Source organism: Macaca nemestrina, chromosome 5, assembly GCF_043159975.1.
Source record: "Macaca nemestrina isolate mMacNem1 chromosome 5, mMacNem.hap1, whole genome shotgun sequence".
NCBI lineage: Eukaryota > Metazoa > Chordata > Mammalia > Primates > Cercopithecidae > Macaca > Macaca nemestrina.
Genome location: NC_092129.1, coordinates 39249758 through 39276789, shown reverse-complemented (window position 1 = coordinate 39276789; position 27032 = coordinate 39249758). Strand labels below are relative to the sequence as shown.

Here is a 27032-nt window from a genome sequence, read left to right as displayed (position 1 = left end):
TCCCTGCAAAGCCCTAGGGATTCTTTTCTGTATTGCTTTAATAAAGGCCTTTCTTGCTTTTTTGTGAAATTATATTAATAATAGTAGCTTCTATTAGTTTTCCAACCAAAGAAAGGTCCCCGTATTATTCCTTATTTCTAATTTACTAAATACATCCTACCCTTTGTTAAACTCAAGTCATCTTTGCTATTGTTACTTTCTATAAGCAAGTTCAAATCACCCATGATTTGACACTGTGGATTACTTGCTTCTCTTCATTTTCTTTTTGTTTGTTTGTTTTTGAGATGGATTCTCTCTCTGTCACCTTGGCTGGAGTGCAGTGGCACAATCTTGGCTCACTGCAACCTCTGCCTCCTGGGTTGAAGCAATTCTCTTGCCTCAGCCTCCCGACTACCTGGGATTACAGGCCTGCACTATCACGACTGGTTAATTTTTGCATTTTTAGTAGAGACGGAGTTTCACCATGTTGGCCAGGCTGGTCTCGAACTCCTGACTTCAAGTGATTCACCTGCCTCAGCCTCCCGAAGTGCTGGGATTACAGGTGTGAGCCACTACGCCTGGCCATTTCTCTTCATTTTCTTTTCTCAGTTTGTATTCAACCATCTAATTTCAAAACCATTTCCTTTTTATTACATTTTTAACCTCATAATTTAAGGTCACTAAAAGTATTTTACATATATCCTGCAAAATTTGATCCTTTTCTTTTCCCTTTTTTCTTATGTCCTGATTTCTTAGGTCCACAGACATGTGGGTAAGACCTAGGCCTTTGTAGATGTCCCGTTGATTACTTCTAAAGAAGAAAAGAAACATGTTGCTAGCGCCCTTTAAAGATCTCCCAAGAGGCTATAAGCAACTTGCCAAAATGTCAGTAATGTTTTACCTCCGCCTTCACCTCTACCTGTCATTCATCACCTCTAAGCAAATCTTTTGATCTTAGGAAAACCTCCACCTTGCCTTTTTAGTTTCTTTGATTTCTTACCTCACACTATCTAATTTCTGAAGTCTCAGTATCAAAAGTGGTGAGACCTAAACCCTGTTCTGACTTCTTTTATCTGTATCTTAAAGGAGCTTTAAAATTTCAAGACCATCTTCATTCTGACCTCTGCATACATGCCCTACCCCATTGCTTCCCTGCCCTTAGCTTTTTAGGAATACCAAGCTTCCTGAATTTATTCAAATGTGCCTTGTGTTTCAGGCCTCCTCACTTTTTCTCTTGTTAGTCCTTCTGTCTAGAGTATCCTTTATTATCTTCTTTACTTAAATAATTACTTTTCAAGCTTAAAGTGTCAGCTCAGGCATTACCTCCACTGCAAGTCTTTCCTGTTCCTTCATAAGACAAGTTAGGGTCCATCCAGTTAGGGCCCATATTACCATGGGTATCACTCTATGTCAACACATCGTATATTGTACTAAAAACATCTGTTCATGTGATTGCCTTCAGACCATACTATGATGTCCTTGAGGGCAGGGATGTATTTTTTTAATTTGTTGCATTGTATAGTCCTAGACACATAGCAGTATTCAACAGATGTATTTTTCCCTAAATTAAGACAAGTTGAATTAGATGTGCTTTAATATAATATGTGATCTCTCTTCTGGACATTATTTATGTGGTCCTAGCCCAGAGAATATACAGACAGTTGATCCTTGAACAACGTAGGGTTTGTGCAGTTGAAACTCCCCTGAAACTACTATCAGCCCACTGTTGACCAAAAACCTTATCGATAATATAAATAGACAATTAATACATATTTTGTATGTTATATGTATTATATACTGTATGTAAGCTAGAGAAAACAATGTTAAGAAAATCATAAGGAAGAGAAAATGTGTTTACTATTAAATAAATGAAAGTGGATCAGCAGTGGTCTTCATTCTCATTGCCTTCACATTTGGTAGGCTGAGGAAGAGGAGGGGTTGGTCTTGTTATCTCAGGGGTGGCAGAGGCAGAGGGAAACCCATGTATAAGTGTACCAGCACAGTTCAAACCCATGTTGTTCAACGATGTGTGTGTTGTATAAATATATATGTGTATATAAATTATGTGCTCCAGCATTATTCGCTGGAGATTTTTTTTTTTTTTTTTTTTGACAGAGTCTCACTTTGTAGCCCAGGCTGATGTGCAGTTGTGCGATCTTTGCAACCTCCACCTCCTGGGTTCAAATGGTTCTTCTGCCTCAACCTCCCGAGTAACTGGGATTACAGGGCACCACTATGCCTGACTAATTTTTTGCATTTTTAATAGAGACAGGCTTTCACCATGTTGGCCAGGCTGGTCTCAAACTCCTGGCCTCAAGTGATCTGCCCACCTAGGCCTCCCAAAGTGCTGGGATTACAAGCCTGAGCCACTGTGCCCAGCTAGAATTTTTAAAAAGTCATAGAATCTTAGAGTTAAAAAGAACCCCAGAGTATCCCACTCAATTTAGGAATCTCCTTTGCAAAGTTTTGGCCACTTGTTATCCATTTTGTTTAATAATTTAATTTCATCTTATTCTTTTAACCTGGATTAGGGGAGGGAGATGATGAGGAAGAGATAGTTTCACAGACCCTTTTACTCAAAGCCAGTTGCTAATATAAATTATCTTCTCCAGAAGCCTATTGTAATCAGGGATAAGTTGAGTCATAGGTAGTGGAAAAGTCATCAAAAACTTCTGCTATCCCTAGGTTTGGGCAATCCTCTCTGAAGAATTTCACAAGAAGATTCTACCAAATTTTCAGCAATTCAAAAGTTCTGTTATAAGCTCAGCTAAAGATAAGCCATTTAGAGAGTAGTTTTGAGTACTTTTCATGAGCTTTAGCTAGAATTTTGATTTCTTGGTACTTTTTGATTCATTTCATTCTTGGGAAAGCTGAGTGCATGAACTGTCATTTTCGTCAGTGTCTTGCGTCAGTTACAAGATTGATATCTATTCTTTTTACATTAGGACAAGAACATTGGATTCCAAGAAGCAACTTCCAGGTTTTTCAAGTTTTTCAGTATCAGTATTTCCTTATATATGGGTCCTATCTACCTTGCCATAGACTCACAGACATATGTAGGAGGTTAGCCCTCTGGTGGTGATGAAGGCCAGCCTTTACAGTCAACTGGAGACTGGTCACTTGTCCACACGCTTAAGGGATCTGATCTGATGAACAGGGCCTACCCGAGGAACCTGACATATGGGTTCTGTACTTTCTGCTGCCAGTTCTTTAAGAGGTTCAAGGATCTTTAACTTTGTCTCTGTACTAACTCCTTGTACTGCTGAAAATAGGCAATGCCTATCTAACTTTGCCAGCTAATTTTGAGGGTCAAAGGAAAAAATATGTGCAGAGTTAAAAGTGCCGTGGAAGTGAAAAAGTGTTGTGTTCACTCTTCTGTCCCTATTGGGAGCTGATTGCTGATCTCATTTTGCATCATAAACTGGGTGGCCCAGATTGGGTGGAGCAGATAGAAAGAAAGAGGTATCTAGAAAGAAGAAAAGATGGGCTTAACAGTGTTGACTTTTTTCTCTGTGTACTGATTGAGACCATTTCTTAATCAGAGAAAATCTGTTTGGGATCCAGAATGGTTTTCTCTGAAAAGATGAATTGCTAAATTACAAAACTAGGACAATGGGATGGAGAGACTTCTCACCCATGATTTGACCCTATGGATTACTTACTTCTCTTCATTTTCTTAAAAACCATAATTGCCCCGCAATGGATCATGGATCCCAGGCTGCTTCTGGACAGGTTCTATTGGGCCAACACTCAGTCTTACGTTCAGTACCCCTATTTGTGTCCTGTGGCATTGTGCCCAATGTAGCAACTAGAGTGATAAATGACTTCCTGCTCCTAAGGTCACCAAATAAGCAAATGCTCCCCAGGGGTCATTAGATGGCTTTGTATTCTTCTCCTAAATTGTTCCATCAGTGAGCCAGGATGGCGGAGGACTTGATTGTTTTTTATTTTATTTTTGATGCTCCTTCTAGGCTCCAGACTCACTGGAGACATCCTGACACATAATGCTTTGCCCAGCACAATGCGATGCCCTTTACCTAGTAAAAGAGTGAGTCCCATAAAGGTGCTGCCTTCCCCCAAGAACAAACAACGGAAATGCATCAGGAGAGCTCAGCTGCAGAGAGAATGCACATCATGAAGCAGGAGCCACCCTGGGATTGCTCAGATGAAAGCCAATTTCAATGAACATTGTGTTTCAAAGCCTGCTTCCTCTTGCTCGGTAAGAGCTGCAGAAGGAACATCCCACTTGCGTCTGCTGACACAAAAGAATGCTGTGGCTGGGAGATCTTATCGAGCCTTCCTGTGCCACAGCAACAGAGCTCCAGTTGTGTCTTGTAAGAATTGGTCATTGTTTCATGGGGACGACTGACTCCTTTGGGTGGGATCTGATGGCATCTCATGGAGTTGAGGTAGGTGGTGCTGGGAGGTCAGCCAGCCACATGACCTGGCTTGCTGGCTTCTCAGAAGTCAGATAGAAAAGCAAACTTCACCCAGTTTGCTGGATGCCAAATAGTTAAACATTATAAGTTTAACCATTAAAATATGTATATTCTGTTTCCTTAATAATATCTTCAACTGTACAAGTTAAGAACAAAAACTAGAAATGATGTCCAGGGTTTCTCTATTGGAATAAGCTGTTTATTGTTTTCTTTTAACCAACAGTTGCTTGATTCTGATGAAACTGAGAAAAATCAAGTAGTGTTTTGAAAAATATAAAGTTAATTATTTAAAACTATCTCTGGAGAATGTAGATGCTAATATGTAAACATTTTAGTGTTGATGACATAAGTCTCAAAAATATATATTTGCTTCATGAAGGTGAACCTTCAGTTTACAATCATCACATTTATATATAATAGTGTAAGTTAATAACCTCAACTTAATTAAATTTGGCTAATTCTAGATAATGTCTCCTTTTCCTAGAAAGTTTGTGGCCTCTTCTAGAGAGGGAAAATTGATGGTTACTTGTTCAGTTATATGCAGAGTAGAATTTGAATTTGGTTCTCTTTCCTCTTTGTCTTCCGAAAGGTCTGCTGCAGTAATGAAAACATACGGAAATATATGTAACTGTCGGTAGACATGTCAAGGAAAAGGGGGGCCAGGAGTTTCTTAAAGGAACTTAAAAAAATTTTAGATTGAGGGGGTACATGTGTAACTTTGTTACATGGTATGTTGTGTGATGCTGAGGTTTGGGCTTCTATTCGAACCATCAGCCAAATAGTAAACACAGTATTCAATAGGTAGCTTTTAAACTCTTGCTTTGCTTCCTCACCCCTTCCCCCACTTTTGGAGTCCCCAATGTCTGTTGTTTTCATCTTTAGGTCCATGTGTACTCAATACTTAACTCCCACTTATAAGTGAGAATATGCAATATCTGATTTTCTGCTTCTGCACTAATTCACTTAGGATAATGACCTCCAGCTACATCCACATCTCTGCAAAGGACATGATTCCATTTATTTTTATGGCTGCATAGTATTCCATGGTGTATATGTATCATATTTTCTTTGTCCAGTCCACCATTAATGGACACCTAGGTTGATCCCATGTCTTTGCTCTTGTGACTAGCATTGTAATAAACATATGAGTGTAGGTGTATTTTGGTAGAATGATTTATTTTCCTTTGGGTATATATCCAGAATGGGATTGCTGGGTCAAACGGTAGTTCTATTTTTAGTTTAAAGAAATATTTTAAATCCCTCTTTCCCATATCTTCCTGTAGAATTTTCTAAAATGCTGTTTGTTCCATATATTCTGATATTCAGAAAAAAACAATTATTTTCCTTTAACTTTGTACAAGGTTCTGAGGATCAAGATATTACCAAAACACTATCTTTGTTCTAAATATACATTTAAAAATTATCACACATAGTTATGTGTAAATGTTTCTGCCCTCAGTGAACCGTGAGCAGCTTGAAAAAGGGAGCTAGACCATATTCATCTTCCTGTCTCCAGTGTTGACCACAATGTCCTGCACATAGAAGGCTTAGTGAATATTTATTGATGGACAGGTGGATGGATGGGTGAGCAGATGGATGAATAGATGGCCATGCTGTAGCCTAGCACATTTACAAGTAGGGATTTAATTCAGGCTGTCCACATGGTGCTTGGCATGACTACACCTGTTAATCCTCTGGGCATTTATTATTCCACTCTTTTTTGTTTGTTTGTTTGTTTGTTTTGAGGTGGGGTTTCGCTCTCGTTGCCCAGGCTGGAGTACAATGGCACTATCTCAGCTCACTGCAACCTCCGCCTCCTGGTTTCAAGCGATTCTTCCACCTCAGCCTCCTGAGTAGCTGGGATTACAGGCACGCGCCACCATGCCCAGCTAATTTCTTGTTGTTGTTGTTGTTGCTGTTGTTGTTGTTGTTGTTGTTGAGATGTAGTCTTGTTCTGTCACCCAGGCTGGAGTGCAATGGCGCGATCTCAGCTCACTGCAACCTCTGCCTCCCAGGTTCAAGCGATTCTTCCACCTCAGCCTCTCGAGTAGCTGGAATTATAGCTGGAATTTAGTAGAGACGGGGTTTCACTATGTTAGCCAGGCTGGTCTTGAACTCCTTATCTCGTGATCCGCCTGCCTCAGCCTCCCAAAGTGCTAGGATTACAGGCATGGGCCACCACTCCCGCCCAAGGTTAAATTATTAATGAACAACATTCCGGTTAAGTACAGATCCATCATATGCATTTAGATGCATTGTAACTGAGCATGAAGAGAAACCAAAATCCAGGCCATCAGAAATAATGCATTAGGAACATTTCCTTACATCAGGAAGGTCTAGAGATAGAACCATTGCATCAGCCTCACCATTAACTGGTGGGGAAAACAGCTCTTTGGAAAGGGTTTCCAAAGGTTGGACTTTGCATAAAACAGAGATTTTGGTAAGTGGAGTAGGGCTGGACAGCACCATCTCCGGAGGTTAGCCAGGAAACCTAGGAAGGGATGGGATGCCATCCACTGAATTTTGAGTGTGGCATCTTCTGAGGGAGTCATGGAATGACATCAGCCTGAATAACCATGAGTCATTCTTGTTCTTACCTTTCCTCAGCACCATCGGCATGTGAATTCAGCAGCCCCAGAGTTTCTCCTTTCACCCAGTTTTGTTCTAGCCCCGTTTGCTCTCATATTGCCCCAGATGAGCCAGGAGGGACAGACTGCTCCACAGGGTGCTTGAAAACCTCCAAATATGAGTCATGGAAAGCAACATCATGTAGTTGGCATTTGACTGAAAATCAAGAGATCTGGATGTTAACCACGAGCTGCCACTTAATTATAAGCTATGTGACTACGGATAAATCAAATTCTCTCTCTGAATCTCATTTCCTCAACTGTAAACTGAGGGAGTTGGACAAGGTGATCTTGAAAATATCTGCATTCTCTTTAAAAATACAAAAAAGTAGCCAGGCGTGCTGGTGGGCTCCTGTAATCCCAGCTACTCAGGAGGCTGAGGCAGGAGAATTGCTTGAACCCAGGAGGTGGAGGTTGCAGTGAGCTGAGATCGGGCCACTGCACTCCAGCCCAGGCAACAGAGTGAGACTCCATCTCAAAAAATAATAATAATAAAAATTAATAGATAAAAGAAATAAAAGAATTTAACCTTGTAAACTATTTTAGAATGAGCACATAACAGAATAGAGGAATCTCAAAATAATTATGCTGAGTGAAAGAACCCAGACCAAAAAAAAAGAATAGTTAGATACAGTGTTATTCTGTTTATATAAAACTCTAGAAAACGCAAACTAACCTAGAGGAAGAAAAAGTACAGCAGTGGTTGTCTGGGGAGATGGGGAAGGAGTGGAAAGGACAGAGGAATAGAAAGGGGAACAAGCAAACTTTGGAGGGTGATGGATATGTTCACTGTCTTGATTAGGGGATCTGCATATGTCAAAATGTATCACACTGTACATTTTAAATATGTGCAGTTCATTGTATGTCAATTACACCTCAAAAAGCTCTTTTTCTTAAAGAATGCAAACCTTTTAACATTCAACTAAAATACTGTATTATTAAGGTTTCAATAAGAGAAATAAAAACACTAGGATGCCTGTGTGTGTGTATGTATGTATATTTATATAGTTCCGGGGATTTGACATTACATAATAGTGTGGTGTGGTTAAGATATGTCTGTAAAGCTGTTGTCTTCATATCCAATGCTGGAGCTTGAATTCCAATGACAGATTGTCAGGAAACGAAGACAGATATAAAGTGGGGAAGAACCAGAGCAGGCTGGAACCCCAGACACAGTGGGGGCTCACAAGGACAGACTGAAACTTGCATCAATTCTGAATGCCTCTAACCTTGGTTGTATAACATTCTTCAGAGGCAGAGCCCTTAATTATAGAGCTCAGTACAGGTGTGTACCTGGCTCAGGAGTTGGAGAAACTTCAGGCGGATCCATCCAGGGGAAGGTGGAACAGTTGCAGGCCCAGCTGCTGTCTCATGCAAGAGGTGATCCAGCAGCGAAGAGACATATATAAGCTAGCAAATGACTGCTGCTTTACTCTCCTCTCCACATTTTGCCTGAGAATCTCTCCTGTGACCCACCCTAACCAGAAACACACAGAAAACGGAATTCTGGGAAACAGAGTTCAGTCTAGTTGGGTTCACTCTTTACAAAGCCATGCCTTGACAACTTGGCCTCCTACTCATCTTAAATCAAACTTAATTTCCAGTTAAAGATAATAACAAAATCATGCCTGCCTCTAACATGATAACGTCTGTCCCAAGAACAACCAAAACACACTTTTCCCTGAGAGAGAATCCAGCATTCTTTTTTTTTATTTTGGGTGATATCCGTTTTTCTTTTAACAGATTCACACCAGATTCTCACTTCTCTTTTGATATCCTACAACTTATATATTGAGATATTAAGTTAAATAGTATTAACACATTTTCTGTTAGATGATGAGAGAATGAGACAGAAGACAAATACAAAATAATTTGTTAAAGAAATACATATACATATATTGACATGTATGTTTGCATATAGTCATATAAAAATAAAGAAGAAATACTCATAACTAGTACAGTACTTGTATCTGTCACTGGTCACGTGGCCATAGCTGGTATTTAGAATTATATTCTTCCACTACCTATTTCATGTTCCCTTTGTTCTCAGTACTTTAATTGGTCATGGGTTCTTGACTGGTGGTATAAACCAAATCTTTGTTCCTGAATGTTCTAGGCCATTAGCAGTCTTGCTAAGTTGAACTGATGTAGTTTTCTATTCACTTTAGTCACAGGATATGGTAGTACCAAGAGGAAACCTAGAACTTTAACTTTCGAGCCATGCTCCTCCTGATTCTCTGTGTAGAAGCAGCCTAGATTCGATCACTGCCTTCTTTGCTTGTTGATTCAATGGCATGAGTCAAAGTGGTCAGGTGGCACTCCAGATCAACTGAGTCATCATATGTCCCCTGGCAGAAGTACTCCTCCTTTTGGAACTAAGACCTCTTTGCCACCCGAGCCTGATGTCACAGGGACGGGAAGCAATAGTTTGTTAGTGAATTGCTAGGGATAATAGTGAGAGGATCCTGTCCTATTTCCACCCCTTGATCCCCATATGCATGAGTTCTGGCTAAGGAAGAAACAGAAATACATGTTGGATGCTGATCTAGAGCATACTTTGAATCCTAAAGGACCACACATGAGTCTCAAAAGGACATTCCACCATTCTATCAAGCCAGTTGCTTCAGGGTGACAGGGTAAGATCAGTGGGTTGCATGAGTCCATTGCTGTACCTCATTTACTGTGACACAAATTCCTTGATCAAAAGTGATGCTGTGTGAAATACCATGATAGTGAATAAGTTATTCTGTATGTGGTTTTTGTAGTGGTTTTAGCAGGAGCATGTGGGCAGGGAAGTCAAATGCATATCCACAACAAGTGTCTATTCCAGTAAGAGCCAAATACTGCCACTTCCATGAGGGAAGTGATCTAATGTAATCAGCCTAGTAGCTGGGAATGGTGCCATGTCAGGGGCTCACTGTCAATCTCTGCTGTTAACGGATTAGGCACTCAGTGGTGGCTATAGCTAGATAGGCCTTGGTAAGTAGAACTTCATGTTGATGAACCCATGCATAACTGCCATTTTCTGCCACCTTTGCCTTTTTTTTTTTTTTCATTTTCTAGTTGGGTAATGACAGGAGTTGGTTGGGAAGAAAGGTGACGAATGTCCACAGAATGGCTCATTCTATTCACCTGATTAATAAAATCCTCCTCTGTTGAGCTTACCCTTTGGTGAACATTCACCTGGAACACAGATATTTTTACATACTATGCCCATTTGAAGAGGTCCATCAACCTACCTTTTCACCAGATTTCCTTGTCACCAATTTCTCAATTATGTTCCTTCCAAATCTCTGACCATACAACCAAATAGCCCATGAATTAGTGTCGACTTGTACTTCTGGACATTTATTCTTTGAAGCAAAATGAATGACCAGGAACATTGCTTGAAGCTCTGCAAACTAGGCCCAAGATTGTTATCCCTTTATTGGCTTGTCATAAGAAGCTTTCCAAGGGTCATAAGTGTAAGTTGAGAGAAAGAAGGCAATGTAATAGGAGTAAGGGCCATAGATATGTAGGCCACTTGCTCATGCAACATATTTGTGCTTTCAGGCCCTGTTGAGGCCCAATTTCCTATCTACCACTTCCATTTGGTCAGAGAGTCCTGCTGTGCATACTCAACTTTATGGCCTGGTGACTCAGACGACACTAGTAATGGGCAGCTCAGGTCATAAGGTAATTTGGTAGCCCATGGTCAAACATTCAGTCTCTACCAAGGCCCAGTAATAACATAAAAGCTATTTCATAAAAGAAGAATCATTACCTATAAAGAATGGCAGCACTTTCTTCCAAAATCCTAAGGGTCTGGTCTGTGCTTTACCTATGGGAGCCTGGCAAAGGCTTTAAACAGCCTTTCTTTCTGTTACTGACATTTCTAGCACCATTGGCTCTTCTGGATCATGTGGTCTAAGTGGCAGAGCTGCTTCCAGAGCAGTCTGGACTTACGGAGCCTTCTCTTGTTCTGGTCTCTACTTGTGGGGTGCCTCACCATGCCTCAGACTCGATATTTGTGGGGTTTATTTTCCACTCGTGGTGTGCAAATGTCTTACCACTTTATCTAGAGCAGTTTGTACTTTTTAATTACCAGAGAAGGAAGCAGAAAAGCTGAAGGAGGATCCATGGGAAGATGAAACAGCTGCAAGCCTGGCCACTGCCCACACCAAGGAAGTAAGCCAGCAGATAAGCCACAGTGTTTGGGGGGCGGCCGAAATGTGGCTGCTGCTTCCCCTCTACCCTCCTGTCTCCCACAAGAACCTCTCCCTGTAGCTCACCTTACCCAGAAAGATACAAGAACATGAATGCTGGGTAATGTAGTTCATCCTAGCCAAGTTGACATATTACACACTACATACTCAACTTATGATCTACTACTATAGGATGGAGAATCCAGTTTAAAAAAAAAAAAAAAAAAAAAAAAAAAAAAAAAAAAAAAGCAGATGGCCTATCTTGGCCTGATCTTGTTTCCTGAAGAATTCATCTGACAAAATTTTTTCCTACCTACGTGGCTTTGATTCCATAGAATTTGTGTGTATGTTCTAGCTCTGGGGAGATGATCAAAAGGGAGCTGTTTCCAGAAACATATTATTTTTTAATAAATAAATTCTTAACAGTGTGAAAATATATTCACAGTTTGAGTGTATTATTTATCAATTGCTTTTCCAGAGAGACTAAAATTTGCTTAGGTTTGAGGGTTTTTTAAAAATATTTAATCTTCAAAGTATTAGCATTTACTTTTAAGTTAAAAAGTATGCTGTGGGCAAACAGCAATGTGATATGCTTTCGCATTGTAGCAAAAAGAACATCTCAACATTTGCTCTCCAGGCTTCTTGGAATGCAGTTCACTGTGGTGCTGTAGGTGACCATAGTGTTTCCAGAATTGATTGTCCAGGAAGAGCAGGATATCCCAGTGTGCTTACCTGTTCCTCTGAGAAAGCACTAATTTTCCTTTGTTTCTTTGTTTTGTTTCTATAAACCATCTAAGAGAAGGCTGATGTCAACTTTTGTCTCAAAATACGTGAATCTATGAGTTTCTCTCAGAAAATGGTAAGATCATTGCTCTGTGCAAGAAAGGAGGGTGTATGTAAGGAGTATGTGACAAGCTTTGCAGTGACTTGAAGGACAGATTTCACAGGAGAGAGCAGCTAAAGAAAGAGACACTAAAGTGACACTAAAGGGAAGGTGATTTTCAGATCCACTCTTCCTTATCTCCAACCAGTGCATGATTTCCTGATGAAGCCATTTGTCCACCCGACAGTGCTGTTGTTTCTAAAAATTCCTACCACAGAATAACAACTGTCAACACCTGCCTCAGACATAGGAGTAGGGAAGACTGCAAGTGGGAGAGAGACTTAAACACACCAACCTTTTTAGGAACAAAATCACTCATATCAGCTGATCTGCGGAATTAAAGGAGTTTTTAAAGTGTGTGGTATTCTTTGACATAGTATTGGCAGAATAATCATTTAACAAATGTCACTGGTGGATGAATTAAGAAAAAAAGGTGTCACGTTGGCTCTTCATACAGACATTTGGCAAATAATTGGCACTAAAGGGATTCTGATTTCTTCCCCTGCCATTTTGATCTTTCAAGTTTTGAAATAGTAAATAACATTGGTCCTTAGGGTTGGTGCGTGTTAGAATCACAATGGACAGAGACCGTGAAAAACTCTACAAAAGAGGGAGGAACAGAACTGAATGGAAAAAACGTTATGGAAATTTTCCACCCATGGATGGGACACACCCTCATGCAAACAAAGCTTTGGGGCGAAGACTATATTTTATAAAAATGTGATAAAACACTTGCTAAGCCCTGAGGGGATGAACAATGGTTCTTTTTCTTTTTATTTTTTTTTATCCTCCAAAATTCAGTGTCACATGCTGAGCAGTTGAAGGGGAAGGCCTTTTGTCATATCTGTTTCCAAACATCTATTTCCTTTCTGAAGCCCCAGAAGTTTGAGTTGCTGTCACAGTGAGGGGCTCTCTTGTGTCAGCCACTCTGATTCTGTGTCCTTGTCCTAACTAGGTTGTCTGCCAATGCTAACTGGCCAGCTCTGACAGGAGGTGCTTGGCCCAGGAGGAGTCATCAGGGCAGTTCTCTGGGCTACTGCTGTGTCTCCAGCTCTGCAGTTTGCTCTGCATCACTCAGCGGCAGACGGAGAGGCAGCTGCAAGCCCCTTGTGAGATTTCTTCCTTGCCGTCATCTCACGATGCTCTGTAATAAGGAGGCAAACGGCTGAGGTCCCCTCAGTTGTATCTTGCTTCCCTCCCCAGTGCCTCTTCAAACCACTTTGTCAAAAACAACAACAACGAAACAAAAACAAAAACAAAAAGATTCTTGTGTTCATGATACTAAAACAAAATTGCTTAAGCTCTGTTGCTTAAGATTAAGCACTCAAAAAATGTCGAAGGTGGTCTTAAAAATCTGGCTGTGGTTAATGGGATCAGCTGCATTTTTCTTTAAAATGATGTGACCCATCTCCTCCATTTTACTTTTGCATTTGACTTTCCAACTTCCATGCGAAGGAACAGCATGTGGTTTACTTGTGGTCATATTATATGTTACTTTGGTGCTTTACAACTTTCAAAGAGCTTTTATGCAAAAGTGATATCATCAGATCCTCAGATAACCCTGTGATGTGGGTAGGTTGATGGATACACTATCATCATTTCCCATATGAGGAAAGAAGAGTAAATAAGTTACACAACATGGACGAGGTCACCCTGCACTTCAGAGGTGGAACCAAATTCCAACAGAAGCATTGAATTTCTAAACGAGTTTTTGTTTGTTTTTTATCTTTTCCATCACACCAAGCCACCTCTGTGAAGGAAAATTGCATGCATCTCCCTAACCCAACATTTTTCATGTTAAATGTCCACTAAATTATAGTCACAATTTGGTAGTCTCAGTAGTTCTTCTGGTTTGAAGACAACTTTTTCCAAATTTCCGTATTTTTTCTACGACTTTATCATTTTCTTCTCTACCCAGAATTCCATACTTAACATTCGCAACAACACCCTCTTTTATCTTTCTTCTTTCTTCCCTCTCTCTCTTTTTTTTTTCTCCCTTTGTCTGTCCTCTTTTTCTGTCTGCCTTTCTCTGTCTCCTTTTTGTGTGTTTATTTTTGTTTTGGTTTTAGAGACAGGGTCTTGCTATGCTGCCTGGGCTGGTCTCAAACTCCTGGACTCAAGCAATCCTTCTGCCTCAGCCTCCCAAAGTGCTGGAATTATAGGCATGAGCCGTCATGTCCAGCCTGGTTTTGTTTATTGATTGCATACTGAAAGTAACACATGACTGGAATATAAGAGAACTAAGTTTGAGATATTATAATTTCACATAACCTGTATAGGTCTCTGTTGTTTTATCTGTAAAATTGCTTTTCATAAAATAATGATGTTCTACACAAGTGAAGAAGAGAGAAGGGAAAATGGGATTTTTGTGCTAATCAAAAATAACATGTGGTTAAAAAAATTGAGGGCTACCTAATTTGTAGATTTTCTCATTTTAAGTAAGAGATGATAGGACCAAATCCAGGTCCTCTGTCTACAAGTCAAATATTTAGTAAGTTGCTGGGTGCAGTGACTTGCATCTGGAGAGGCTGAGGCAGGAGGATCACTTAAGTCCAGGAGTTTGAGGCTACAGTGAGCTATGACTGCTCCACTGCCCTCCAGCCTGGGTGACAGAAGACTCCATCTCTAAAACAAAATAAAACAAAACCCAAAACAAACAAAACCCAATTATTTAGTGATTTTATTTTTTAGTGACTTTGTTAGCCTTACCAATAAGTTACTTTTATTTATTTATTTATTTTTATTTTATTTTATTTTATTTTGAGACAGAGTCTCGCTCTGTCCCAGGCTGGAGTGCCGCGATGGGGTCTCGGCTCACTGCAACCTTTGCCTCCCAAGTTCAAGCTATTCCTCTGCCTCAGCCTCCTGAGTAGCTGGGGTTACAGGCACGTGCCACCACATCCGGCTAATTTTTGTATTTTTAGTAGAGATGGAGTTTCAACATGTTGGCCAGGCTGGTCTCGAACTGCTGACCACGTGATCCTCCCGCCTCAGCCTCTCAAAATTCTGGGATTACAGCCATGAGCCACCACGCCCGGCACCAGTAAGTTATTTTCAATATGAAATGCCAAGACAGGACATACAAAATTTAGGAAAGAAAGAAGTCAGAATTTTAACAAGCTACTCTTGTCTTCAGTATAATTAATACCAGATAATTTCTCACATTGATGGCGTTTTTTCTTAGAAACTCTAACAGTCAACAACAACAACAAAAACCAAGAATAAGCAAAAGAGGATATGAAACGATTATTCTAGTGTTCTATTTTTCTGGTTCTCTTTGTCAAGCTAAGCGTTATGAGGTGATGGGGGTGTTTGTTCTGACTAGAAATGAGTTGCATTTAGATGTTATATACAAAGGTTTTTCCTGGAATAACATCGTTATTTAGCTAAGAAGCTATAGCTCCATAGACTTGTGTGCTCTGAACACAGCTGCATAATTAGTAATCATCATTAATCATTTCTACTTCTGTACTTTTATCACCAACAAAATTATAGCAACCTATATTTTTAGTAAATTTTAATTGCAAGTTTAATTTGATATTTATTTATCACTATAAGAAGCAGTTTGCTGAACTGATTACGCAAATTTAAAATGATGTTTCTGAAGATAGAAATAAAACTTCCCACCAGGAATAGACAGGCTTTTCAACAGAAGAATATCTGCCTCTTGGCAAAAAAAAAAAAAAAAAAAAGAAAGGCTTTTAGGTTTTTTCCACCTTTAGTGTGAAAATGAGTATTCATATGGGATGGCTTTAGACTACCTATTAGAAAATGCATATCAAGTAAGAGATGGATAATTTATAGAGTTGATTGCTTTAAGCAGAGAAGCTTAAAAAGGAGTCTTTGCAACTCAGGTTGTTCTCAAGAGACAAACGTAGGCTCATAATTCAGAATTGAAACCTGCCTGTGAAATACACAACAAAAAGGAAAAGAAACTTAGAGAAATGTTTGAGAAGTAGAATGTTTTACCACTCTTGGAAAAATTTTCTTGTTTCTTTTCTGTAGGAAGGAATGAGATAGTTGTTAATACTCTTGAAAACTATCTTAGAGAGTGAGGCTTGAGCAGTTGAGGTTTTCTCATAGGACTGTGCACTGATGTTTTGTGCTGCTGTATCAGGATCTCCAAGCTTTCCTAGGTGGACAGTTAAATGGATGTGTCAACAGAAGCTGAGAAATGTTCTCTCAGCCAGGCTTAAGACATGAAAAAGAAAATGGCTTTTTCTTCATTTACAAAATTGAGCCACAAATAGACTCAAGAACAAAAGCCTAACAAGGAAGATGAATAACATAGAATTATCACTGTCACTTACATTATGTCCAGAATAAGTGGATTGCAAAGGGCAAGTCATGTTGTCAACAGCCTGAGGTATGTGAGGAAACTCTCCTATGAAAGCCTATGCCCAAATGTCCTGAAATGGAAATCTGAGACCTGTTAGTACAAAAGTGCCCTGAATGTTCTTAACTGGCAGAGTGAAGGCAAGGGGACCGGGCTGCCTCTAAAGCAACTAGAACCCTTCAATCACATGCAAGGAACTGGTAATCTGAAAAAACAAACCACCAAGAAAGGGTACAGATAAACGTCATAGCAAATCAAATGGAATGTGATCAGCCAAGCTCTATACTCCTATTAGAACAGGGAGTTCCAAGGACCGATACCTTGTCATTTAAATAGTCTGCAGACACAAGCAATGCATTCTTCACAGGCATCTTATTTCCTGTTTTTGTTTGTTTGTTTTGTTTTTGACTTTTTAGTATTTATTTTAATGATTTTGAAAGGGATACATTTTTTCCAATTTAAAAAGAGACATGGCCATCAAGAGTGGGTTAACATATAGCAGAATACCATATAAACAAATTAGCTGCTAGCTACAAGCAGCAACTTGAATGAATCTTAAAAACAAAACATTGGGACTGGGCGCGGTGGCTCACGCCTGTAATCCCAGCACTTTGGGAGACTGAGGCCGGCGGATCACGAAGTCAGGAGATGGAGACTATCCTGGCTACCACGGTGAAACCCCGCCTCTACTAAAAACACAAAAACAAAATTAGCCGGGTGCGGTGGTGGGCGACTGTAGTCGCAGCTACTCGGGAGGCTGAGGCGGGAGAATCACTTGAGCCCAGGAGGCGGAGCTTGTAGTGAGCCAAGATTGCGCCACTGCACTCCAGCCTGGGGGACAGAGCCAGACACCGTCTCAAAACACAAACAAACAAAAAAAACATAACATTGCACAAAAACACATCACAGAAGAATATGTATAATATAGTACCATCTATACAAAGGCCAAAGCAGGTAAAATTAATATATTATCAGAAATCCATAAATAGGAAGTAAAGCTATAAAGAAAAACAAAGAACAAGTACCATAAATTTCAGGATTGTTGCCTCTTGGTGGCGGGGAGAAGGAGATGTGATCAAGAAGGACACGAAGGTGTCAAATACTGGCAGTGTTTTGTTACTTAAACGCCGTGGTGGGAGCCTGAGTATTCATTTTATTATTATTTACGCCAATTATAAATGTTGTCATCTACTTCTTTAAATGTATGATTTATAAGTTTGTTTTCTCAAAAAAGATGAGTCAAATTTTAACATTTTATTTCGTTCTTGAGATCCAAGTATCCCTATCTTCTGAGGGTAGCCTTTATGCAGAGACACCTATGAGGAAACGCAACATGCAGAGTTTCCGGATCCATAGACGATGCTGCCAAAGAGTAAAAAAGAAATAAAACAAGATAAAATAAAAATCAGAAAAAACTATTGGTTGAACTTTTTTTTTTAAAGTTGGCATCATATATGTGAACTGACACTCAAGGCCTTTTACCACCTGAACCCAATCTTTCTTTCTAGGCAGATGATATCCCAGAACTTCCCAGTGGGACCTTTTTCCTTGTTAGATGTGATTCCTTGGCCAAGCCTTACATTTCCCCTGTTTGTGCTGTGATTATCTCATTCCATTTACCTGCATTTCCCACCCTCTTGCTGACCGAACATCTTAGTTTGACCCTTTCTGGGAAGCCACCTCCATAACCTTTGTCTGAGGTGTCCTGACTATCTTTCTTGAGCTCTCAACAACTGCCAATTTAATTCTCCTAGCAGTTAACCTTGTGTGCCTTATAACAACTGCATTTTCACCAGCCAGACCCCTTTCCCTCCTGGGCAGATAGCTTGACTTTATTTTCTGTCTTCCCATGCAGGTAGATGATTGAGTTCTATCTACCAGAAGCATATGCCTCCTGGAAGCCTGGTTATAATACCTCCCACAAAATCCTTCAAATGCTTTTTATTGTTCTCCTAAGTGTTGCTTATGGGGGACCCAGTGAAGTACTTCAGAGCCCTAGAGACTTGCTGAGTCATATGAGTGGTCAGCAAACTTTTCCTGTAAAGGGTCAGGTAATAAATATTTTAAGCTTTGTAGACTGTATAAAGTCTCTGTTTCTTCTCCCCCTCCTCCTCCTCTTTCTCCTTCAGCTTCTTTCCTTTAAAAATGTACAAAACCTTTCTTCTTTTCCAAAATCTGGCTATATTTGACCTGTGAGCTGTAGCGTGCTAAGTCCTACGCTAGAAGGAAAAATCTTGAGTTTCAAAATAACGATGTAAAGCAGAGACCCTCCTCCCCGCACCCATTCTCTGCAACTGACACTTTTCTGATTACTTTTCTTTTACTCTTTGTCTTTCTCTGAACTATAGATGTATGGTTAGCTTTCTGAGGTCAAATATAATAAAGAGGTAGCCAACTATTTGGCAAATTTGGACCAAGCAGAGTTCTGATATAAAGCATGTAGGACCCATTCACCCCCAATTAGTCTCTTCACTGAAAGGTGGCTTATACCAGATATATCTTATTTACTAATTTGTTTAGTCCATGTCTAGGGAACCATTATGATCAAGCCAATATGCCCAGGTCAGAGTAGCCTACTATAGAATCAAAGCTTTAGGTTAGGCTTTGTGGCTCACACCTGTAATTCCAGCACTTTGGGTGGCCCAGGCGGACAGATTACTTGAGGTCAGGAGTTCGAGACCAGCCTGGCCAACATGGTGAAACCCTGTCTCCACTAAAGATAAAAAAATTAGCCAGACATGGTGGTGGGTGCCTGTAATCCCAGCTACTTGGGAGGCTGAGGTAGGAAAATTGCTTGAACCCGGGAGGAGGAGGTTGTAGTGAGCTGAGATCACATCACTGCACTCTAGCCTTGACAACAGAGCAAGGCCACCTCAAAAAAAAAAAAAAAAAAAAAAAAAAAAAAAAAAAAAAAAAAAAGGAATCAAAGCTTTAAAATCCAGCAGAAGTAAAATTTCCAAGTGGGAGGGAAGAGGATCAAGAGGAGAATCTGCAAGAGTAAAACAGGAAGAAGATGTGTGCTGCATGGCACAAAATGAATCTGCAAAGCATCTGGGAACTGCAGGTATGTCTGACTCATAATATTAATGCTTTGCCTAGGACCCCCAATCTCCCTCCTTCTCTTCAATTTTCTGAAATAACCCACATCTGTGAAGTGTTTTCCTTTGCTTATATTTTCAGTCCCTACTGATGCCTGGAACTCACTGGAGTCAGCAAGCACAGGCAGCCATTGTAGCAAGTCAGAGTGGTGTGATGAAAGGCTTCAGGAGAAAAATATTCCACCACCACCTGGTTCACTCAGATACCTTGCCAGCGTACTGTGGTTCTCATGTAAACAAAGTACCCTTTACCTCTTTCACGGTGTTTCCCCCTAAAACAGCAGATTCATTTGGACACTGAGTAACTTGCTTTTTTTTTTCACTAGGCCAACATTTGTTTTGTTCCTTGAAGCTTCAGGTTCAAACTCAAGTGTGGTTTTTCTTTCTATAACACACTCAGTCTTCAATGACTTACTCATATGCCAAGCTTAAGAGACGCAAAAGGAATGCCGGTGCCAAGCAAAAAGCCAACAGACTCTTGCTCTTGTTCTTGTAACATACTTCTAGAACCAAAGGAATGGGGTCTCCTTTTAATTGTGATGTAAAAAGTAGAAGAAAAGAGAGTTAGCTTTTCTACAGTTGATTTAGAAAAAGGGTCTCTGAAATTACATTCATATATATATACTTTCACTGGAGTAAGCCATATAGTAGATCTTCATTCTCAGCAATCACAATGTACTCCAAGTGACTTATTTATCTGTGAGTTTTGACTCTACCTGCCTTTGTTAATTATTTGGTAAGCTAATATTAATAAGGTATTCATAGCTCATTTGCTAACTCTTCCAGGGAACCAACGTCTCACTCGGGCCTCTGATATTGTAACTGTGGGCCTTTAAGAAACAACAGAAAAACCCAGCTGAATAAAAACGGCCCTCCTCTGCGGCTGCCCTGATGGAAGGGGCTCAGGAGCAACAGCCTTCGTGGTGCCCACCCTCTGGGCCAGAACAACAGATGCCCCACATCTGAGTCTAGTGCCTCCAAGAAGCACAGGTGAGGATTCTGGGGGTAGGGAGAGTGGGAGAAATTTCACCATCCCACAGATGAATGAACGCTGGTCTAGTGTGTTCAGGGCAGTATACCTTGACCCAAAGGGATTGCATGGAATACACTTTATGTTTAACCTCCTAACACCTTTTTTCTAATGCAATTATTTGAAATATAACTCAATAGAAAGACACGACCCTCCTGGAAGTGTCTTGAAATGCTTTTTGCACAGTAAGGTTTCTGCTTATTTGCTTAATTTTTAAGGATTTGTAGCTTGATTTTTCCCCCCAGAATGGATGAAAAGATGAGCAGTGTTCAATTTTGAACATCTTAAGAAGTCGTGGCCCTGGTTAAATTTTGTTTGAGAGAATTCATAGAAAGTTACTGTGAAACAACCATATTCTTAGAAAGCTTCTCATTTAAGACTCAATTGGGTCAGAGCTTAGGTTATTCTGAGAGCTGAATACATTTGTTCTCTCCCTGAATCACAGATTCTGACATGTTATTTTAGAAGTTCTTGGTCTTTTTCTAAAAATTGACAGACATATGGAAAAGTTAATAATTCAGTGAGTAAAATATGCTTATATCTGCAAACAACAGCGATAAAAAAGATGCCCTATTTTTACTGTTAATCTTTCTAAGAGTTTTGAAAATGCAAACCCAAACTTGACATAGAAAAGGTACAAAATACCTTGGCCCTTAAATTTTCTGTGCTGTTTTTCATTGTCATGCAATGTTTTAATTTTCCTTGAGATGAAACCACTTAGATCCCAACTTTAGATCACTATGTCCTATGCTATCGGATCTATGGAATTTTAAAAGGTAAGAATGTTCTTGGGAAAATGTGGCTTCTATGAAATATAATCACAAACATAAATAATGGCTATTTCTACCTTATTTATGTTAATTTTTTATTCTTATTACATTAATTATATTCTTATAATTATTTATGTATTCCCTTTTTGTTTGTTTGTTTTTGAGATGTAGTCTCACTCTGTCACCCAGGCTGGAGTGCAGTGGCACAATCTCTGCTCACTGCAACCTCCACCTCCCGGGTTCAAGCAATTCTCCTGCCTCAGCCTCCTGAGTTGCTGAGATTACAGGTGCCCGCCACCACACCCGGCTAATTTTTGTATTTTTAGTAGAGGTGGGGTTTCACTACGTTGGCCCGGTTGGTCTCAAACTCCTGACCTCAGGTCATCCGCCCACCTCAGCCTCCCAGAGTGTTGGGATAACAGGTATAAGCCACCCCACCTGACCCCATTTATTTCTTTAAATTTATCTGATTAAAGACAAATTTAGGGATGATTTTCTTGTAAATGAAACTAATGTCTTTCATGAATGAGTAGTTGCAAACCAGATCTGATATCGTTTAAGGAGATATGAGAAGGACTTAGCTAGTCAGTAATAGTTTCTCCATTTATTTTCCACAATTCCTTACAATGTTATTTCAGTTTATATTTGGAAAATAGCTGCCAAACTATAAAAATTGCCTCACAGTCCATAAAACAATGTGCCACCTTCAAGCTAAAGATGAACACTTTTTTTTTTAGAGCATGAAAAGTTCTATTCCTTGGGTTGCTGTTCCATCTGTCCATAACTTTACAGAAAATTACCTACCAGGAGCTCAAACTTAAGCAGATCATATGTGAGGTCATACATAAATTCATGGAAAAAAGGAAGCCCTTCTTGCTGACAGATTTGGCTGTGAGCAATGGGATGGGGCAATTCTTTTCCTCCTGGGGCCTTCGTTTCTTTAGCCTTGAATCTTCTTTTTCCTATTTCTGCATGACTGCCTTCATCTTTCCTTGGGATCTCAGCTTAAAGGTCACCCTAGAGTGATTTTTTTCAGAGTAGGTGCCCTATTATATAATTGTCTCTGTAGTACCCAATGTAAGTTTAAGGTGCCCTGTAATCGTCTACATAGCATTTATCATGAACTGATACTCTTGGTTTTTGTTTGTTTCATGTCAACCTCCTTGTAGTTGCAGAGCATGAACTCTGTCTTATTGGTTCTGTAATCTGGCACCTAGAGTGGTGCTTGGCAGGTCTTACGAGTTGAATTGTGCCTCCCAAAAAGATATGCTGATGTTCTGATCCACAATACCTCAGCATGTGACATTATTTGGAATAGGGTTGTTGCAAATTAATTGTTGGGATCGCAAGGAAGATCGCAAGGAATAAGGTGCATCCTTAATCCCAAAAGACAGCTGCCCTTAGAAGAGAAAATAAACACAGAGAGGACACCGTCTGAAGACACAGACACATGGAGAAGATGACCATGTAACCAAGAGTCAGAGACTGAAGTTTTGTGCTGGAAATCAAGGAATGCCTGGGGCTCCTAGAGGTGGACCAGACAAGCAAGGCTCCTCTCCCACAGGCTTGGGAGGCAGCATGGCCCTGGCAACATGCAATTCCCTTTTCAAATGCTGAGGGTTGACACTCTACTCCCTCAACCAGGGGCCAAATATTTGCCTTAAAAATGAAACTAAAGGAAAAACAAGATTTTTGTAATAAAAACCAGCTGTATAGCAAATGGGATGAAATGTATCATTCTATTGCAGTTCTCTAGTTGGACTTATATAATATTGTAATAAAGTCATCAAAAGTACTTGTAGGAGGAAAATTTTTTACCATGATGTTGTGCTCCTGGCCACTGTAAATTTGCAAGTTTAAGCAAGCATCATTCAATAATTTTAAAATACTTTCCTCCCCCAGCTTTTTTTTGCAGCAGTAGGAGCATGCCTCTGAGGCACTGTGAAGAATCTGATAGTTGAACTGAAGCCAATTCCAGTCTTTATGGAAAAATTTACACAACACTTCCAAGTGGGCAGATTCAAAGACAGGATGAATCATGGCCCAGTGCACTGGCTCCTGGCTGTAATCCTAGCACTTTGGGAGGCCGAGGCAGGGGGACTGCTTAAGGCCAGGAATTCAAGACAAATCTGGGCAACATAGTGAGACCCCGTCTCTACAAAAAGTTTTTAAAAAATTAGCCAGGTGTGGTGGTCTGTTCCTGTAGTCCCAGCTACTCAAGAGGCTGAGGTGGGAGGGTCACTTGAGCCCAGGAGTTTGAGGTTACAGCAAGCTATGATCGCGCATCACTGCACACTAGCCTGGGTGACAGAGCAAGAACCTGTGACCCCCCTCCTCCTTAAAAAAAAAAAAATAGGATGAATCAGTGTCAAAATTATGAAGAAAAATATTCTAGGTTCTTAATTCCCAAGGTCTGCGTGTCCAAAATGGTAAGAGCTCAGAGGGTACAAATTCAAAATGTATTAATTGCTACAATTAATCTTTAGTGACTGCATTTGAAAAATCTGAAATCACATGAAAAACAGTTGTATATGTGTATATATGTACGTGCTTGCATATGTGTGTGTGACCTGACAAATTTTATTATGAGGTCCTTTATAAGGCTACTGTATCAAGTCCTTCAGTTTATACCAAATGTCTCCTCATAAATCAGTAAACCTCTTCATTTGTTCCTTGATAATGTAAGAGCAATTTCTTTAGAAGTCATCTACTGTCCTATAACTGCAGCTTTCTCTTTGTCTCATCTGTACACAATACATAGAATTAAGCACAAAGAAGCAAATGGATGTACCAAAAACAAAGAGCAAACTTTGCGGGGAGTTACGTGCAGGGTCTGAGAGCATTTCCTGTCTCATAGATAGGAAGCATTTGCACCACGGCTTGTCATCTGTGCTGTCGGGCCCAGTGTCTCCTAACTTCCTGAAATAAAACCAAACTAAGCAAAACAATAAAAGTGACGATTTCTCTGTGTTTTGGAATTCCAAACTCCTATTACTGGAACATTAAATCTTTCAACCCTACTGGTTAATGTGCTTTTCAAAATTAACAGTGTTTTTGTAATGGTTTGTTTTTAAAATATAATGCTGCAATATACATTCCATATATTATAACAACTTATTATTATTACTATTTTGAGATGGAGTTTCACTCTTGTTGCTCAGGCTGGAGTGCAATGGCGTGATCTCGGCTCACTGCAACCTCCGCCTCCCAGGTTCAAGCAATTCTCCTGCCTCAGCCTCCTGAGTAGCTGAGATTACAGGTGCCCGCCACGATGCCCAGCTAATTTTCTGTATTTTTATTAGAGACAAGGTTTCACCATGTTGGTTAGGCTTGTCTCAAACTTCTGACCTCAAGTGATCCACCCACCTTGACCTTCCAAAATGCTGGGATTACAGGTGTGAGCCACCACGCCCAGCCTATAACAACTTATTTTAAACATTATTCCCAAATTCCGCTAATCTTTGTGTCAAGAGAAAAATACTGGCTTATTAAAATTTACTTCTCCTTTTACTCTTCTAAATGGCTCGAACAAAACTCATGGTCCCTTGAATGTTAATTGGGTTTCAGGTGCGGGCAGATGACAGAGAAATACATAATATAAAAACAATCCTTTGTTTTGTCTATAAATTTATCTTTCTTGCCCTTCGAGTGTACTTGATGGTCCAGTGGTTTCCAACTCTGATACAAAATTTTCATTTGCCTTTATAAGAAATCATCTAGCATAAAGTAGGGGTCATATTTTATCAGCATCATCACCAAGAAACACATCACCATCACCACTTTTTAATTTGTAGAAAATCCAGTCTTATCTGCCAAGTTGGCAAGATATCAAAAGAGCATGGATTGTTTTAAGGTGGTTCAGTTCTAGATGGAAGTTTATGGTCGGGTCTGGGGAGAACTTCTATGTCATAAACCTCCACATCACATAGGTTAACAGAGTAATAGAATTATGTAGGTACAGAGACCTGATGAAACCTACTGGCACCTCTGCTTTTCAAACCAAGAGAGTGCCCCTTCTAGGGTGCCCTTGGGAATGTGCAGCCATGAATTAGGTGTGCCTGGAGTAAAGGCACAAACAAGACGGCGAGATGGGATGAGATGAGTGCGAATGAGTGCATGGAGAGAGGTTTAGGTAGGACATAATATCTATGTTTTAAATATCAAAACAAGCTCAGATGATGGAAACAAGTGCAAATTTTTCATAAAATTTTAGGAAAAAACTAACTTATTTTCTGTTTAGAGCAAGCATTCAGACCTGTAGAGAGTACAAATTCATTCAGCCCAGAAGAAACGTTTAAGGAGAGTGATCTGATCCCATGCTTTCATTATGCTGCAAGGAAACAGAAGTGATTTACCAGCCCACTAGAATCCTGGCTTTCTGACTGCCAGGCCTCAGCTCCAATTCATAGCTCTTTAAGAAAAAAGGAAATGCAGAATTAACTTCTATTAAATTTCATCCATGGGCCAGACAGGATGCCAACTGCCAGGCATTGTCATCATCACAAACAGTGGTTACCAGCTCAGGCTCCCAGGCAAACTTCTTCAGTGGGAAATTGGTTCCACCTCTTACCTGTGTAACTTTGGACAGGTCATTTTTAAGTCGACTGATTCCTAGTTTCTTCACTATAAAATGAGGATCATAAATGAAACTTCTTTACTGACAAGAATTAAATGAGACAACCTTTGCAAAATGCTTAATGGTGCTTGGCGTGTACATATTAGTTCAATGAAGACTGACTAGAAAAAAAGAGAAAAAAGTCCTTTATATGTGGGAGGGGTGAGGAAGAGGCAGTGGGGGTTGATTTTATGGCTGTTTCACAGATGAGAAAAATTGGGGTTGAGTAAAATTCACTAATTTGCCAGCAAGTTGCAAAACCAGAATGTGAAATTGTGTCTGTTTGAAAACCCACTTCAGACTGTGTCTGCTGCACCGCAATGCCTTCCTGTAAGAGAGCCGAGAGCTGGAAAGTATGCTGAGGCCATTCCCTTCGGGAGCTGGCTGCCGCACTCGCTGGACTCACGCTGAGTTCTGAAAGCCCTCTGGCAGCTCCCCAGCAATTCCAGCAATCTGCAGAGTTCTGAACTGGGCACTGCCCAGGTGGCAGAAGTCAGTGAGCATGTCCAGGTGACAGTGCAAATATGATTGTAGGTTGGAGTCCGTCCAGAATGTGACCTTGACTTCTTTTAGCCATTTCCCAGTTCTTTTTCTTTTCTTTTTTTTTTTTTTTTTTGAGATAGAGTCTCGCTCTGTCGCCCAGGCTGGAGTGCAGTGGCCAGATCTCAGCTCAGTGCAAGCTCCGCCTCCCGGGTTTACGCCATTCTCCTGCCTCAGCCTCCCGAGTAGCTGGGACTGCAGGCGCCCGCCACCTCGCCCGGCTAGTTTTTTGTATTTTTTAGTAGAGACGGGGTTTCACGGGGTTAGCCAGGATGGTCTCGATCTCCTGACCTCGTGATCCGCCCGTCTCGGCCTCCCAAAGTGCTGGGATTACAGGCTTGAGCCACCGCGCCCGGCCTTCCCAGTTCGTTTTCAAGGGCAGATGCTGCGTCCTCTCTTTCTGCAGGGCTGACTCACTCCATGCTCAACACTGTAAGAGCTTTTGCTCTCTGTCTCAGCTCTGCCAATAACGTGACCCTGGGCAGCTCACTTTACTTCTTCAAGGCAGGCTTAGGATAGATCCTCAAGCCA

General features: G+C 40.4%; 1 long non-coding RNA gene across 1 annotated transcript; it reads left to right on the top strand.

Moving 5' to 3' along the window:
- Positions 1 to 3970: 3970 nt before the first annotated feature.
- LOC139363308 (uncharacterized) lies at positions 3971 to 24293 on the top strand. The gene is made up of 3 exons (XR_011623380.1): positions 3971 to 4388; positions 15037 to 20536; positions 22665 to 24293. It is a non-coding gene; the product is annotated as an uncharacterized lncRNA (long non-coding RNA).
- The last annotated feature ends 2739 nt before the right edge of the window (positions 24294 to 27032 follow it).